The following is a 19,038-nucleotide window of genomic DNA, read 5'->3' as shown; positions in this document are numbered from 1 at the left end:
TACCTCTGTGTAGAATTTTGTCAAACAACTAATCATTTCTTTTCTTTTTTCAAAACTGCATGTTGTCCACCAATTAAAAAAAATCTTGCTTTTCAAACTGCATTTTCATTTACAGAGACCTTCACAGTGCATCCATACCTCTCTTCAAGATGCTTACAGTGTGGATTGTGGGACACAGCTATATTTTCAGGAGCCAAAGGTACGCAGAACAGAAAAGAATTCACAAAGACCTACGTTTGCCAAATGTAGACATTAAATGGATTGGACAGAGAGGATTAAAGTGGCACCAATTGATGCCATTGGTGAAATCCTTTTTACATCTCCAACACTCTGACCTCATAATTGTGCACTTTGACAGGGATAGGTCTGGAAATGCTTATGAAGGACACCTTTGCACAATTGATGACACACACAATTGATGACAAAACTGCCTTTGTCTATTCTAATATATGCCAAAGGCAGAAATGGAACTGGTCCAACCACTATTGGCAACAGATTGAGAAAGCTAAGAAACATGTGAATAAATCTGTTTCTGCCTTTCTCTGAGACTATCGAATGGGCTCCATCTACCACAACAATCTGTGTTTCAATATGCATGACATCTATAGGAGAGATGGAGTACATTTTACAGATGAGGGTAACAGAGTCTTCCTCTTGAACTTTAGACTCTGCATTGGTACATACTTGTAGGTACTAAAATCTCCCAATAAATACAAGGGCTCTTTTTGGAGCCACCCAACATCTAAACACATACACTTCATAAATATCTGAAAAATATTCTTCTTTTTCTTCCTTCAGTATGCTTATGGGACGACTTCCAATCTGCCACTCCGTACGTCGTCCATACTTGCTTGGTACGCGTACGATAAATCTACCATAAAAAGAATATCCTTTATCACTAATTTTTTATAATCCCCAAGGACCCCATCCCCCGGGGCTCAAATGTAATATTGCGAACCGTGGGAAGAGCCCCAAGGCCTCCACGGTCCCAGCCACTGCGGGAGCCGGCATTGCTTTTCGTCACATAGAGCAGCTTACATGCTTCCATTCTTCTTTCAAAGATGATTTCAACAGTTGTACATTTTATATAATAATATAGTACTGCACGCTAAAGGAGAAATGTCAGCACAATTATGATAGAATAGAAAATAGAAAAAAACGAAATACTTCTACACTCAACAAACTCGTAAGCAGAGTACACAGTTTAATTTAAAAGCACCCTACCACAACTAGTTTTTGAAGCGCATTGTAAAATAGGCTACATACATGGTGACTGTATCGTAATGTCACATAGAAAAAAGAAAGCCACTCTTACGCTACCAGGAAAACAAAACAACAGTACAAGGCCCAAATTTCCATTGTAGTGATTTCTTAGGTGCAGGCCTAGTTGTCAGATCGACACACACACTCCCTCATGGCTGGTATACACCCTCACCACACCCATTCAGCGTATCCGTCACTACACACGTGACCCTATGAATAAAAAAGACGGAGCGCACGTGTTGTACGCCATTTTAGAGTTGTTCCCAAAGCACCGAACAAGGGGCCCACTACTACATGCCTGGCCTCTTTCGTCACTGAGTTAGTGGTGCCCGAAGCACTGAGCGGGTGAAGAACCTGCGATAATGATGATGGGAGCATGAGTATGTCGTTAGCCATAGAGATATCAAGACTCGGCACCATATATGAGACTTCTTTGTTGGAGATCGGGACTACATCATGAAGAAGGTGTCTTTTCCACGAAAAGGTGAGCAGTGAGGCTTGAGTACGCATCGGAGGGAGTCAGGGTTGTAGCAGATACAAAAACGCGACTTAGTATTTTAGACGAACGCACTCCTATATAGCGTATTAATTTACATGCATACACTTTTTTCCCAATAGCAGTAACGTTTTTATAATCACTGAAATGTCCGGAATATTACCAATACAAACAGTTCGTAGAAATGTGAAAAGGAACGTGTGTAAAAGCGCGATGTTATCTACCTCCAAATTAATATGGTAATAATTACCAATCATACCATCTTTCTTTTAATATCTTTTAGATGTAGAGCTTCGCGATGGATTATGTAAGAAGTACGACGGCAATGGCACAAGGTGAGCAAAGAAGCTTGTTTCTGAAATAACGACAAGTTATCTGTTAAAGGAGAGAATGTGTAGTATGCAGCAGGCGCGCAAAACACACATTGGGCTAACGGGACTTCACCTAGGATCAGAAAGCTTCCTGGGCCCCCACACAGTCGCACCCGAGGACTTCACATTTTGCTTGTTGATGAGGCTTTGATGTCCCCCTCTTACAGCTCCTGCAGCTCCACTCTTCTTTTTCCTTGAAGTTAAGCCCCCCCGCAAGGAGCTTGTAAATCTGCGCCTGACTTTTCAAGAAAAAAACTCAACTCCAGACTCTGCAAGACAGTTTTAATGTTGTTTTCTCTCTCTTTCTCTCTCTCACTCTCTGTGACATCATTTCTCTTTCTCTTTTAAAGTTATAGACACTGCTGTCTACTTTGACGTGTAGAAGCAAAGGTGTCTTCAAGTTGTGAACTCCGGAGGCCGCAGTGTTTGGCCACACTAAATATACAAGGTAAGCACAGCGGACTAGATATACAATGCTTCCAATGCAATGCATTGGAAATAAGTCAGCGTATTTACAATCCCTTTGTGCCACTTTTGTGTCAGTAACGCAGTAGGCACTTCCATATAGACACCACTTGAAAGCAGGACTATAACAGAAGTGAAATGTACTAGACACACTGCACACGTAAAATCGTAGTGTACCTTCACTTAGATAGGTTACAATAGATCTACAAGCGTATTGCACCACTTTTGTGTCACTTTTAACATGGGAAAATTGGAGCAAAGAGCTTCTAAATCTGCGTCTGACTTTTCAACAAAAAATCTCAACCACAGACTCTGCGAGAGTTTTATTGTTCTTTTTCTCTCTTTTTCTCTCTCTCACTCTCTGTGACATCATTTCTCTTTCTCTTTTATAGTTATAGACACTGCTGTCTACTTTGACGTGTAGAAGCACAGTTGAATACAAGTTGTGAACTCCGGTGGCCGCAGTGTTTATACAAGGTAAGCACAGCGGCCTAGAAATACAATGCCTCCATTGCAATGCATTAGAAATAAGTCGGCGTATTTACAATCCCGTTGTGCTACTTTTGTGTCAGTAACGCAGTAGGCACTTCCATACAGACACCACTTGAATGCGGGACTATAACAGAAGTGAAATGTGCTAGACACACTGCACACGTAAAATCGTACTGTTACCTTCACTTGTAATGCTTCACCTTATTTAGTCACATCTACATAACTTTAAACTCTTTTTTTCTTTTTTGTTTTGCAGAATACCTACCCAACATCTTTTAAAGTCCACATCACAATTTGTTTATAATACTGTTTTATTAAAGTTATTTTTCTAGTTGTTTATTACATTATCTTTAAGTTACGTTTGCGGTTATTGTTATTTTAATAAAAGTTATTAAAAAAACTATATACTAGGTTTTTTGATGGGAGGGGAGATGTCTACAACAAAAATAATATTTATCATTTGAAGTACTATAGTAAGATGTTTGACAGTAGGGTTAAAAAGTACTAGCTGTACAATAACTTATATTTTCTCTGGATGGACTACAACATAGAAAGGAAATCAAAGCAAAATAATGTGTACCACATTTACATACCTCTTGCGACATTTTCACATGCAAACCTACCCCCTACAAAATTACCTACATGGGCCTCAATGACACCCCTCAAACCACGAAAACGACCACCCCCCGGAGATTTCTATGTAGTGTGAGCGAGGTTGCGTGGCCCACCGACTGATGCCCTGGACTCTGTCACACCCAGACCCGGTTCCTGCAGTGTTCTGGGAGAAACAGCCATTACAACGCGGTCATAAACATGCATGACCATCACCACAAATCCATTAGCAAGCATATGGCTTTACCACGCATGCGTTTACCACGCATGCTTTTACAACTACTATACATTTACCACGCATAATAAAGCCATAACCATCCTAATGGCATTGTGGTGACGGACACGCGTTGTAATAGCTGTGGCTTACGTGCTTCAAATTAGTTTTTAGGTGTGCGTGTGACCAAGTCTGATAATATCGGAGGCCAAGGACAAACACTGTGGTGTCTGTGGCAGGAAATCTCATGGATCACAGAGAAGATAGGCAGAGGGTAAAATGAAAGTAGCATGTATAATAAAAAATAAGGGAAGAAAACTACTAAAATGGCGGTGGACGGAGTATGTAATCAATGTTTGGCGCCTCGGCAGCACGTTTCAAATAAATATAGATAGAATATGATTATTAATATATTACAAATGTATAGCAGCGGATGACACACACAGCCCGGGTAAAGAAAGCGCCAAATTTAATACCTAAAATGAGGACAGCTTTGCTTGGCGCACTTGAAGATAAAAAAAGAAACATAGGCTTGGAAACAAGGCTGCGCATGCGCAGAGAGTACAACTGGTACACATAAAAAAACGTAAAGTTTTACATACTATCATAGAAATATAACTCTTTTTTTAACCAGTAAAGTTAGATCTCAAAAAGAACTGTTTGTTTTTAGCCGCAATTCCCCCACGATCCCAGATGGCTCCCCACGTCCATACTTTAAAATAAAACCCCAGGGGGTACCTTTCCCCGGGTCTCAGAGTGCCTTACAAGCCCCCCATTATGGAAAAAAATGCCCGCGGGATTTACCCCCTGGGGGCTAATTAAGAATAAAACAGTCTTCTAGTTTTTTTTTCCTTTTCCACCACGTACGCGTACCCAATTTAATTTGGGGCCTAAAGATCCATGTGGGACCACATGAGCAGGCCTAGAGGGTCAATTTTTTTAAAATTCTTTTCATTGGTGTTTTCAAAGTGTAACATAGTCAAGTAAACAACCATACAGGTCATCATGTTACCGCATCCCACATCCAGGCCTAATATTCATTTTCTTATAAAATGCAAATAAGTATCGTCACAGGTAGTTAAACATTTGCGTTGTTTTGCATATAGGTGACCAAGTACGACCAATAGTCTCTAGGGCGTGATCCTGACGGTAGCTCCTCCTCATAGGTAAGTAGTGTTTCATGACAATATGTCATGTCACGGAGCCATTGGCTTATTTGTGGAACATTTTTACAGTGTACACAGCGGCACTCTAACAGACTGTTTTTTAAAGGAAAAGGATTTTTATCATTTTGAAATTATCTTGGATGATATCTTCCCTGTTTTTACGAGGAAGTTGTACTTACAGTGGAGGTATGGTACACAACCAATCAGAGCTTTTACGTGTAATTGGTCTTCAGCTGCTTTGAAAAATTGTCCTAATTGCAGCTGTGACCTGGAAAATGAAATACATATTATGTTTTTTTGCCCTGCTTTTCGAAAGTCGAGAAGGCACTGGTTGGTGCCTCTATGCAAAAACATGCGAATTACACACTGCATGCAAGCCTACCGCATTCTTAAAACTAATTTGTCATCCTTAGTGGTTTTTTGTGTGGCAAAATTTCTTGCGGCGATATGGCTCAAACGCAGGGGCGTGCTGAACACTGTATAATTTTGCTAAAGCACATGCACTTTATAAAGAAAAATTTCAGTTGACGATTCAGATGTTACTGCCTGATTGAATTATCTACCACACAGATCTTGTACTAGTATGAATTATTTCTTCTTTCATCCAATGACTTTTAAAAATGAGAAATGCTGTTTTTATGATTGTATGAATATCTTTCAGGGCATGTATTGTCGAAATAAACATTATTAAATGGAAATGGAACGTTTTTACTATCCCAAGATATTGATGTTCACCTTTTAGCCAGTATTAGTGCAATTTAACAAAATTTGTGTCTTGTAGCCCGGACATTGCTCAAAAGGCCTAGCAAACACGTACGGACCGTACAGTCAATGGATACCTCAACCATATCACTTAACATTTGTGCAATCTTCCCCCAACATTGTAGCACAGGTGGGCAGTTCCACACCAGATGTATGAAGTCTGCGGAGTCACATCCACATCTTTTGCACCTTGCATCTGGTCTTAGACCGTACTTATGAAGTCGTGCTGGTGTGTGGTAAGTTTGATGCAGGTATTTATAGTGTAAGATTCCCAAGTTTCCGTTAGGTGTTAATATTTCAGTTACTGAGCAGGCATTCTGCCATTCTTCCTCTGAGAGCGGAGTGTCTAACACCTCGTTCCACCTTGCACATGCTCTATGTGTTGTGTTTGCTATCTCATCCTGTACGATAGTATATAGTCGTGATATGAGCTGTTTATCATTAGGTGATGTAATGATTAATTGTAGTGCGTTCAATTGCGGTGGTTCTGCTGGATATGTAGGGTAATGTTGTTTGACTGCCCCTTGGAGTCTATGAACGGTGAAGCGGAATAGGAGTGTTTGGTTTCTTACATAGTCAAAATCATGCAGTTGTTTAAAAGTCCCTTCACTATAAAGATCTCCTAGAGTGTCAATTCCCAGATGTCTCAATAGCCCCATACCAACCTCCTCCTGTGTGACAGATAAGTTGGGGTGATGGTGTAGTGGAATATGCAGGTGCGTATAGAGGTTCCTTATGTGCCAGTTTCCCTATTTGAGACCATGCAGCATTTGTTGTGTCCACAGTATTAATATCTTTATTGCGCAGTGCAGGTCTTTTATGCGTTATTATCGCTGTTAGTGGGACAGGGTGTGTATCGCTTTCCTCTATGGCAGTATGTGTTAGAAAGGGAGTCCGGTGATACCAATGGTAGACATATTGGGCTTGCGCATATAAGTAATAGAGGCGGAAATCTGGCACTTTAAAACCTCCCTTTGAGTGTGGTAGCTTCAGAGCTCTCATCTCAATTCTGGCTTGTTTACCTGCCCATATTAATTTTATGAGTAGCGATTGCATTTGCCTAAACACTTCGGGCGGCGGCGTAATAGGGATATTATTAAAAAGGTAGTGGGACTAGATTGCTATCTGGGTCTCGTATGTAGAGTAGCATATCGTCTGCATACATAGAGATGTGGAGTGGCCGCTCTAAAAATTGCAAGGCTGAGTAATGATGCCCTTCTCTAATTTTGCAAGCCATAGGTTCCAATGCCAGTGCAAATAATAACGGTGACAATGGACAGCCTTTTCGTGTTCTGCACTCTATGGGGACTATGTCAGACACATAATTGTTAACACGAACTCGCGCTACAGGTTTGGTGTAAAGTAACTGGACCCATTGCTGGAAGATTGGAAGGAATCCCATTCTCCTAAGCACCGTTAAGAGGTATGGCCATTCTATTGAGTCGAATGTTTTGGCTGCATGCAACATTACCGCAGCTGCTTTAGTGGATGGCGTTAGGTAGTGTGCTAATGCAAAGAGCGTTCTGGGTTTATGCGTCGTGGATCTTGTCGGTATCAATCCAGACTGGTCTGGTAAGACCAGTGCTGTCATAAGAGGTTGTAATCGCACTGCTAATAATTTGCCCAATATTTTGGAGTCAACATTTATTAATGAGAGCGGCCTGTAGGACTCGCAGAATATAGGGTTTTTCGCCGGTTTCAATAGCGCCACTAATACCGCTTCGCGCAGGGTGGGTGGGAGAATTGTTTCTTCAAATGCGTCCCCATACATTGCCACAAGATGCGGTGCTAGCAAATCCACAAATGTTTTATAAAATTCACACGTAAACTCATCAGGGCCTGGTGCCTTCCCATTGGGTAACAATTTAATAATTTCTGTGACCTCTTCTACTGCTATTGGGAGGGAGAGGTACTGCCTCTGGGTATCTGAGAGCCACGCAATGGCCACATCTTCCATATACGTCATTATCTCTTCCGGTGTCTATGTATATTGTGTCAGTCAGTGCCCTTGCATTAAAGCGCCAGCTATATGATGGAGGTAAGTAATGAGGGAGTGTGATCGACAGTAATACTGGGTTATGGTCAGATAATTTCCTTGGGAGATGTTTAACAACGTTAGTCCAGTGTAACACATTCTTTGAGCCTACCCAATATTCAGGACCAGCTGTCGTACACGGCAGAGGTATGCGTAGCTTCTTTACCCATCGGATTTTTAGTACGCCATAGATCGTACACTGCAAGTTCTGTCATAATGTCATTCATTTTACGCATAGCTTTCATGTGTGGTTCTATAGCTGGCCCAGATCTGACTAGTTGCTCCTGTAGCACCAAATTGAAATACCCTCCCCATATGATCGCCCTGTCTGCCACATCATGAAGTTTCTGCCAAATGTCATGGAAGAATTCAGGCGTATCTGTATTCGGACCACATGTATTTATAAGGTCCACTTTCTGTCCCCATAACATTCATGCAAGAATGACATATCTTCCCATTGTATCCACCATAGCTGTTTCGATGGATACATTTGTGCCTTTTTTAACTAATATGGTTACCCCTCTAGCATATGATGAATACATTGAATGATAGTACGATTCCGCCCATTTACGCCCCAATCTGCATGAGGAGCTCGGAGACAAATGGGTTTCCTGGATCATAGCAATATCAACATGTAACCTATCCAAGTATGCAAACATATGCCTTATCTTCTTTGGATTATTTAGTCCACGTACATTCCACATTAATAGATTTAAGGCTAACGGCATTAACTTGTCCTCAGCCATGCCATCAATTTAATATCATGACTCCACGCAGTAATATAGTTAGACAATGCATCCTTCTCGATACACAAATTATAAGTGCTGGTACCTTTGCAACATTTAGTTACATAGCAGCCTTGGATTGTGGAGTTGCATCTCAAACATTCTGATCTGTAGAACATGCCCTCTCCCCCCCACCCCCTCACACTTTAGCACCCCAAACATACCAAAGACAAACCCCTGCATTTCCCACAACACAAACATAACCAAGTTGGGGAACACCCATTGGAGGGTCAGCCATGGGCACACAACACTATCCACGGTGGTGGATGCGGTCAAGTTAACGATATCAACGCAGCGCAAAACTTGGCAGTCACAGATTGTAAGCCAATACTTTCCTGGCATTCATTAGTCAGTGATAGAGGGACCCAATACACTCGGCCATGTGTCCTTGTTACTACAATCATATCGTCATTAACAAGTAACAAGCGATAAACTTTCACCGATATCGTCACTGCGGCTTGCTACCTATTCCATATCTGCATCAGAAATGTAGGGAGTTCATGGAGAATGCCCGTATAGTTATGAGCAGCATCGATATATTCTTTCTTACTATTTAGTTCCCTTGTACCTAGATTCATATTTAGCATTTGCCATCTTCCACAACTGCAGTCGCGGCTCAGTAGTGCCATGCCACAATCAGACGAAATGTACAAACCTCTCAAACATGTGCCTGCAATATAAGGTGCTTACGTCTTATTCCAATTCCAATTGTCAGTTCCCATTCCGCCATATCCATGGAAAACATCTTAGTCTGATTCCTGATTATGTTCCTCTTGTGGACGATCCCTTTGTTTTGAGGTGATTTTCTTGAGGAATTCCTGCGCAGCTTTCGGAGTGTGCAGCAATGTCGCTTTCCCCTCCCACGTCACCTTCAGCCAGGCAGGGTAGAGCATGGCATATTCTACCTTTAGCTCACGCAACTTGGTCTTGACTTGTGCAAATTCCTTTCGCGCTTGCTGCACTGCCATGGTGAAATCGGGTTAAAATTCCAGTGTATTCCCTTGGTACGAGATTTGCTGCTTTTCTCTCGCCAGCCGGAGCGCTATGTCCCTATCTCTATAGTTTAAGATCCTCGCAATGATGGGGCGCGGGGCGGTTCCTGGAGGTGGTTGTGGTGCCAAGGATCTATGTGCTCATTCCACAATTTTAACATTTTAAAAGCTGTCTTCCCCAAACACTGATCATAGCATGTCTTCTACATACTTCTCCAGCCTACCAGTGTCTGTGGATTCCGGCACACCCGCTATGCGAATATTGTTGCGGCGCGATCGGGCCTCCAAATCCTCCGCTTTATTCTTAAGGACTTCTAGGACCTTTTCCATTCCTGTGCATTTGCTCGCAGTTGTGCTTGCCTTGTCCTCTACCACTGCAATGCGGACCTCCGCGTTGTCTAGCCTCTTTCCTTGTTTGTCTAACTTTGCAGTCATGAAGTCAACTCATTGAGTTAGATGGTCGAGTTTCCCGTTATTAACCTGTAGGCTTGACTGAATTGCTTTGAGAACAGTTTCCATGGCACCCCCTGATGCAGCTTCCTGGTCCATCTCTGTATCTGATTGTGACGCCGCGCCTTTAGGTGGTTTTCTCAATTCAAAAGTAAGTTTAGGTTGTTGCCTGTCTGGCTCACCCATGGTTGCAGGTGTCCTTACTTGTTATCCGTCGGTATTTTCCACCATTGTGATGTGCCGCCAATCTAGAGTCTCTGAAAATCCGCACTCTAACTGTACTGGTATGTTGTGATGTGTTTAATCCTCAATGTTCCTGTTGTGTGTTAGCATTGTGTACAGCTCATCTCATACCACTACATTTGTAAATACACATCATTAGCAGGAACGTCGTTGATGTCATGCCTGTCATTTCGCGCCATTTTTCAGTCTCACTTTTTTATCCGCCGCCATTTTACAACCAATGCTTGCCTCCGGGTCAACGTGTCATGAAATAATGCTGTTTCCTTCCTCAAACCATGTGTGTTCGGGCTCAATGTTTAAAATCTTGTTAACAAAAAACATCAGTCATTGCATCTCATGCTTGTGAGGCGGGTAGGGTTTCACTGTGTTCTATATCACTCATGCCGTTGTTCATATTGCGACCGCCATTTTATGCCCTGGTGTTCTTAAAGGAGAATGACAGTTTTTGTGGGGGGGTTAATCTCTCAGTCTCTTATCCCCTCTCCGATATTCCCGCCCGCCTCCGCTTACCATTTTACTGCCGCGGATGTGCCCCTTATACTCGATAATATGTGCGGCTTACTCTGCTCTCCCGGAGGCTCGCCGACAATATCTCCCGTCCGTCATATTCTCGCGGCGATCTCTAGTGGCTGTTTTACACGTTCTCATCACCTCCGCATTGACATCAACAGCTTCCCAATCTCGGCTGTCTCCCGGATTGCTGTGTTGGTATCAGCATAAGGCGGCCGCCATATTGCCCGGGTCTCCCGCAGTCTGGCCCGATCACTTCTAGGTCAATTTCATCGTGTTTGGCACTTCATGGCATAAAATTGCACCTGTCCCGTCGGTCCTCGCACCTTCCGATTCACATTTCTGCCAGTTGTTGTAAGAAATTACGCTGCTACTTGCTAATTGAAGGCCATCGTCTGGACTTGACTGGCGGAGCTGTCTCAATAGGCAGCCATTCCGCAGTGCGCCCTCTAGCGTCACCCCGCCTAGAGGGTCAACATGATTCTACCCTACCCCCTTTCCTTATTTCTCAACTTTGTTTTACTGTTTTCTTGTGACTCGGTTGTAGCGACGCACAAGATGGCTGCCAACACTTCCTGGTTTGAAGTGTTGACGGACAGTTGACAGCCAATCAGCATGCAGCTCGTGCGGTACTTCGTCTCTAGATATCGCTCTGATTTTACTATAAATTTTCTCAGGAACAACTGAACGGATTTACACCATTTAACAAAAAGCACAATCTGCGAACTGAACTCTGCCTCTCTGCCAAATTTGGTGTAATTCCGTTCAGCCGTTCGGGCTGTAGCACAGGCTAAAGGTCCCTATGGAAAATTGCATGGGGAAAACACATTTTGGGACCCCCTTTTTTCTCGGCCCGCACTTGACGAATCACCCCCAAACTTTCAAAAAAGGAGCGGAGCCAAGCAGGCCATTTTATTAGAACAATTCAAAAAGATTCGTCCACCAGCGCCAAAGTTATTCCAAATAGAATGTTGTGGATTTCCTATGGAAAGTAGGTCCTAACTATAACTACCTACTGGCGATCGCCAGTAGGATATATATATATATATATATATATATATATATATATATATATATATATATATAGCTATCTATCTATATATATATGGTTTTGGCAAGAGTTGAATGACGGACATTGAGGCCAACCCACTAGGGTATTAATTTCGCAAAGAGGGGAAACAACATGTAACCCACAGTGGTAATACCAAACAGCACTACAAGTAACAGAATGCCCGGAGGCCGGTGGGCAGGGCTTATTGAAAATAAAATGGTGACTGCAGTTGCTCCTGTCTGTTTCCTGTGTTACCTGTGAACAAGGGTTTCGAGCCCGAAACGAGCCTGGCTAAGAACTTTTTGCAGCTTTGCACCCTCCCACCTGCTGTACCTTCAATCAAGGAATAACACCCACTTGTGAGGCCTTTTTCATATGGTGCAAACCTGTTTTGGATATTTTGACGGCTGGCCCGTTCATGAAAAGAGCCTGCGGTGTTGGTGACTGGTGGGTGTCCTCGTGGATGATTTGGTATTGGCAGGGGTTGAGTGACAGACATTGAGGCCAACCCACTGGGGTTTTAATTTCACAAAGAGGGGAAACGACATGTAACCCACTGTGGTAATACGAAGCAGCACTACAAGTAACAGAATGCCTGGAGGCCAGTGGGCGGGGCGTATTGAAAATAAAATGGTGACTGCAATTCCTCATGTCTGTTTCCTGTGTTGCCTCTGAACAAACCACCAGTACAGATTAAAGCATCAGAATATCATGCAAGATTGTCCCCAGAAGATCAAATATTTCAACAATGTATTCCATATTTATTTCATCTTTTGTTCCATACGCCTACACTGCGGTCAAAAGGGCTCACAATTCAAATTAAGTTTTGATTCATTAATTGCAGAGTCACTGCCTGCACACAAGCTGAGTGCTTCAGGTGCCACTAACTCTGTGCATCTAAAGTCAATGCCATGTGTCTGTGTGCCCTTGCTGACCACTGCCTCCGGCCTACACTGTGGTCAGCAGGGCTCACAATTAAAATTGAGTCTTCATTTATTAATTGCAGAGTCCAGTAGGCAACAAACATTGCATCCAGTGCGGCCGGCCCGGACAACACATCATCTCTAGTTACGCACACACTGAGTGCTTCAGGTGCCATTAACTGTGTGCAGCTCAAGTCAATGCCACATTGCTGCATGCCCTTGCTGACTGCTGCCTCCGGCCTTTACTGCGGACAGCAGGGTTCACAATTCAAATTCAGTCTGGATTCATCAATTGCAGAGTCCAATAGGCAACGGACATTGCATCCAGTGCGGCCCGCCCTGACAACGCATCATCTCAGGCTGCGCACACGCTGAGTGCTTCAGTTGCCACTAACTGTACAGCTCAAGTCAACGCCACATGGTTGTGGGCCCTTCCTGACAGCTGCCTCTGGCCTACACTGCAGTCAGCAGGTCTCACACATATCCAATCAAATCCTGACCTGCAAGGACATGCCATCATCGCTGGCTGCGCACACGCTGAGCTCTTCAGGTGCCACTAACTCTGTGCACCACAACTCATGGACCCTTTATCATTGACTTTCATGCTGTAAACACCGGACGCAACAATGTCACCTCAGGCAGCAAGAATATCCCAAAGGGACATGATCAATTTCTTCACATGAACACGTTCATCTCTGGTGCCCCTACCTCAGTGCACCAGAAGTCATGGACCCTTTACAATACAATATTTTGTGTGTGATTTAAGATCTGGTGCCACTACCTTAGTGCACCACAAGTCATGGACCCTTAATGATTGAATCTCTGTGTGTGATCCGATGATCACTATTGTAGTTGTTGTCAGGACTATACATTCCATGAGGGCTGCCTTACACTCACCGCACACGCATCCAGTACAGGCGTCATTGGAGATGTGACCCTGGTAATAAAAAGGGGACGGGCGCACGTACCCATAGCCAGTTCCACTATCTATCTAACTGTGTCCGTACATTCATTATGTTTGCATGATGGCCCTGGGCCCGACCACATTACATTGTGCTGTTGACTGTGCAAGCAACCATGTTACCTCTGGCAGTGGGGAGGACCTCGCTTATGTAATTTTGTCTAGGTCCTTCTTTGAGTACATGGCTAGAGACTGGATGATTAGAGTACTGCAAGGAGAGTGTATGATGAATTTATAAGTGCTTGGGGGTTGGCGGAGTGATTGGATAAGTACATATGTTGACAGAGCCTAACCACCGAGCGAGAGCTTGGCTCTAAATGGCCGCCAACCAGTGGCAACCCCGGCAGGGCATCAGGATTGCAAACTAAGCCTCTGGGGAGCCGATGCTACGCACGGAGCGTGAGAAGCCACTGTGCTGGTTCCTGAGGCTCCCGCATTCTTTGCTACGGGATCCCCACAGCCTTTGCTCTAGTACCCTGGGTTCCCGCCCACTAAAATCTGGACCACTGGCTAGTGGAAATACTGCAAGGATACCTGTAAAACCGAGTCCAGGAGCTCGGAATTCTCATTGTGGTATACTGAATTCTCATATTAAATCAGGAGGAGGGAGAAAGAAGGGATTGTAATCCATTCAGCTTCCTTGCATTAATACTCAATATCAAAAGGCAATGGATTAGTACATAGTGCTGAATGGGACACTAGAGGCGTGCAAGGGGAGTTACAGGGTGTTTGCTGGAAGTGTATGAATACTGACTGGGGATTTGAAGGTGTGAAAGACAAGTGTGTTGGTTAGTTAGGGGACTGCATGCATAGTGGACAGGTGTTTGAAGCACTCCATGTGCTAAGGCCTAGCTCACTACATGAGTACTAGGGTACTGACTGAATGATTAGAGTACTGCAAGGAGCGTGCCTGGGTGAATTTATAAGTGGTTGGGCTTTGGCGCAGTGAATGCATTAGTACATGGTTCTGACTGAATCACCAGAGGAGTGCGAGGGAAGTGACAGGATGTTTCCTGAAAGTGTATGGATGCTAACAGGAGAATTGAAGGTGAGAAAGAAAAATGTATAGGTGGTTAGAGGACTGCATGCTTAGTGGATAGGGGTTTGAAACAGTCCATGTGCTTAGGCCTGGCTCACTGCATTAATACTTGGGTACTGACTGAATGATTAGAGTACTGCAAGGAAAGTGCCTGGGTGAATTTATAAGTGGTTGGGTTTTTGCGCAGTTAATGCATTAGCACATGGTTCTGAATGAATCACTAGAGGAGTGCGAGGGGAGTGACAGGATGTTTGCTGGAAGTGTATGGATACTAACAGGAGAATTGAAGGTGAGAAAGAAAAATGTATAGGTGGTTAGAGGACTGCATGTATAGTGGATAAGGGTTTGAAGCAGTCCATGAGCTAAGGCCCGGCTCACTGCATGAGTACTTAGGTACTCAGTGAATGATTAGAGTACTGCAAGGAGAGTGCCTGGGTGAATTTATAAGTGGTTGGGTTTTTTGCGCAGTGAATGGATTAGTACATGGTTCTGATTGAATCACTAGAGAAGTGGAAGGCAAGTGACAGGATGTTTGCTGGAAGTGTATCGATACTGACTGGAGAATTAAAGGTGTGAAAGACAAATGTGTAGGTGGCTAGAGGACTGCATGCATAGTGGATAGGGGTTTGAAGCAGTCCATGTGGTTAGGCCTGGCTAACTGCATGAGTACTTGGGTACTGACAGAATGATTAGAGTACTGTGAGGAGAGTGCCTGGGTGAATGTATAATTGGTTGTATTTTGGCACAGTGAATGGATTAGTATATAGTACTGAATGAGACACTAGAGGCGAGCAAGGGGAGTGGCAGGGTGTTTTCTGGAAGTGTATGAATACTGACTGGGGGAATTGAGGTGTGAAAGACAAGTGTGATGGTTATTTAGGGGACTGCATGCATAGTGGATATAGGTTTGAAGCAGTCCATGTGCTAAGGCCTGGCTCACTGCATGAGTACTTGAGTACTGACTGAATGATTAGAGTACTGCAAAGAGAGTGCCTGGGTGAATTTATAAGTGGTTGGGTTTTGGCTCAGTGACTGGATTAGTACATGGTGCTGAATGGGTCACTAGAGGAGTGCAAGGGAAGTGACAGGGTGTTTGCTGGAGTGTATGGATACTGACAGGGGAATTCAAGGTGTGAAAGACGAGTGTGGAGGTGGTTAAAGGACTGCATGTATAGTGGATAGGGCTTTGAAGCAGTCCATGAGCTAAGGCCTGGCTCACTGCATGAGTACTTGGGAACTGACTGAATGATTAGAGTTCTGCAAGGAGAGTGCCTGGGTGAATTCATAAGTGGTCAGGTGTTGGCGCAGTGAATGGATTAGTACATGGTTCTGAATGAATCACTGGAGGAATGCAAGGGAAGTGACAGGGTGTTTGCTGGAGTGCATGGATACTGACTGGGGAATTGAAGGTGTAAAAGAAAAAAGCGTTGGTTAGTTAGGGGACTACCTGCATAGTGGCTAGGGGTTTGAAGCAGTCCATGTGCAAAGGCCTGGCTCAGTGCATGAGCACTGAGTACTGACTGAATGATTAGAGTACAGCAAGGAGAGTACCTGGGTAAATTTATATGTGGTTGGGTTTTGGCAAAGTGAATCGATTAGTAAATGGTGCTGAATGGGTCAGTAGAGGAGTGCAAGGGAGTGACAGGTTGTTTTTTGGAAGTGTATCGATATTGACTGCGGAATTGAAGGTTTGATAGATAAGTGTGTTGATTAGTTAGGGGACTGCATGCATAGTAGACAGAGTTTTGAAGCAGTCCATGTGCTAAGGCCTGGCTCTCTGCATGGGTACTCGGTTACTTACTAAATGATTAGAGTACTGCAAGGAGAGTGCCTGGGTGAATTTATACGTTCTTGGGGTTTGGCACAGTGAATGGATTAATACATGGGGCTGAATGGGTCACTAGAGGAGTGCAAGGGGAGTGACAGGGTGTTTGCTGGAGTATATGGATACTGACTGGGGAAATAAAGGTGTGAAAAACAAGTGTGTAGGTGGTTAGTGGACTGCATGCATAGTGGATAGGGATTTGAAATAGTCCATGTGCTTAGGCCTGGCTCACTGCATGAGTACTTGGGACCTGACTGAATGATTAGAGTACTGCAAGGAGAGTGCCAGGGTGAATTTATAAATGGTTGTGTGTTGGCGCAGTGAATTGATTAGTACATGGTTCTGAATGAATCTCTGGACGAATGCAAAGGGAGTGACAGGTTGTTTGCTGGAAGTGTATGGATACTGACTGGGGAATTGAAAGTGTGAAAGACAAATGTGTAGGTGGTTAGAGGACTGCATGCATAGTGGATAGGGGTTTGAAGCAGTCCATGTGCTTATGCCTGGATTACTGCATGAGTACTTGGGTACTGACAGAATGATTAGAGTACTGCAAGGAGAATGCCTAGGTTAATTTATAAGTAGTTGGGTTTCGGCGCAGTGAATGGATTAGTACATGGTGTAAATGGGTCACTAGAGGAGTGCAAGGAAAGTGACTGGGTGTTTGCTGGAGTGTATGGATACTGACTGGGGAATTGAAGGTGTAAACGAAAAAAGCGTTGGTTAGTTAGGGGACTACCTGCATAGTGGCTAGGGGTTTGAAGCAGTCCATGTGCTAAGGCCTGGCTCAGTGAATGAGCACTTGACTACTGACTGAATGATTAGAGTACAGCAAGGAGAATACCTGGGTGAATTCATATGTGGTTATGTTTTGGCAATGTGAATGGATTAGTACATGGTGTAAATGGGTCAATAGAGGAGTGCAAGGGGAGTGACAGGTTGTTTTTTGGAAGTGTGTGGATATTGACTGGGGATTTGAAGGTTTGAAAGATAAGTGTGTTGGTTAGTTAGGGGACTGCATGCATAGTGGACAGAGGTTTGTAGCAGTCCATGTGCTAAGGCCTGGCTCACTGCATGAGTACTTGGTTACTTACTAAATGATTAGAGTACTGCAAGGAGAGTGCCGGGGTGAATATATGCGTTTTTGGGGTTTGGCGCAGTGAATGGATTAATACATGGTGCTGAATGTGTCACTAGAGGAGTGCAAGGGGAGTGACAGGGTGTTTGCTGGAGTATATGGATCATGACTGGGGAAATAAAGGTGTGAAAGACAAGTGTGTAGGTGGTTAGTGGACTGCATGCATAGTGGATAAGGGTTTGAAACAGTCCATGTGCTTAGGCCTGGCTCACTGCATTAATACTTGGGTACTGACTGAATGATTAGATTACTGCAAGGAGAGTGTCTGGTTGAATTTATAAGTGGTTGGGTTTTGGTGCAGTGAATGGATTAGTACATGGTGTAAATGGGTCACTAGAGGAGTGCAAGGGGAGTGACAGGGTGTTTGCTGGAGTGTATGGATACTGACTGGGGATTTGAAGGTGTGAATGACAAGTTTGTAGGTGGTTAGAGGACTTCATGCATAGTGGTTAAGGGTTTGAAGCAGTACATGAGCTAAGGCCAGCCTCAATGCATGAGTACTTAGCTACTCACTGAATGCTAAGGGTACTGCAAGGAGAGTGCCTGGGTGAATTTATAACTAGTTGGTTTTTTGGCGCAGTGAATGGATTAGTACATGGTTCTGAATGAATCACTAGAGGAGTGCAAGGGGTGTGACAGAATGTATGCTGAAAGTGTATCGATAATGACTGGAGAATTAAAAGTATGAAAGACAAGTTTGTAGGTGGCTAGAAGACTGCATGCATAGGGGATAGGGGTTTGAAGTAACCCTGGGCGTAGTAGGCGTAGTGGGGCTACGCGAAGCTACGCGAAGTGGACCAGAAACTACGTCCACCTACGCACTTCGCATAGCCCCACTACGCGCCACCCGCCTCCCTCCCGCCCTCGCTAAATACTACTCACTAGAGGAGTGCAAAGTGAGTGACAGGGTGTTTGCTGGAGTGTATGGATACTGACTGGGGAATTGAAGGTGCGAAAGACAAGTGTGTTGGTAGGTTAGGGGACTACATGCATAGTGGATAGTGATTTGAAGCAGTCAATGTGCTAAGGCCTGGCTCACTGCATGAGCACTTGAGTACTAACTGAATGATTGGAGTACTGCAAGGAGAGTGCCTGGGTGAATTTATAAGTGGTTGGGTTTTGGCTCAGTGACTGGATTAGTACATGGTGCTGAATGGGTCACTAGAAGAGTGCAAGGGGAGTGACAGGGTATTTGCTTGAGTGTATGGATACTGACTGGGGAATTCAAGGTGTGATAGACAAGAG

The 19,038-nt window shown here is 43.9% G+C and overlaps 1 protein-coding gene across 1 annotated transcript in view; it reads right to left on the bottom strand.

The window, feature by feature from the left end:
- The window catches only part of LOC144773872 (lysozyme g-like), a 930,039-nt gene that overhangs the window by 239,570 nt on the left and 671,431 nt on the right, over window positions 1-19,038 (bottom strand). The window lies entirely within an intron of this gene.

The sequence above is a fragment of the Lissotriton helveticus genome, chromosome 8 (genome assembly GCF_964261635.1).
Source record: "Lissotriton helveticus chromosome 8, aLisHel1.1, whole genome shotgun sequence".
Classification (NCBI taxonomy): Eukaryota; Metazoa; Chordata; class Amphibia; order Caudata; family Salamandridae; genus Lissotriton; species Lissotriton helveticus.
Note: the sequence above shows the minus strand (reverse complement) of the source record. Positions and strands in the feature narration are given on the sequence as shown.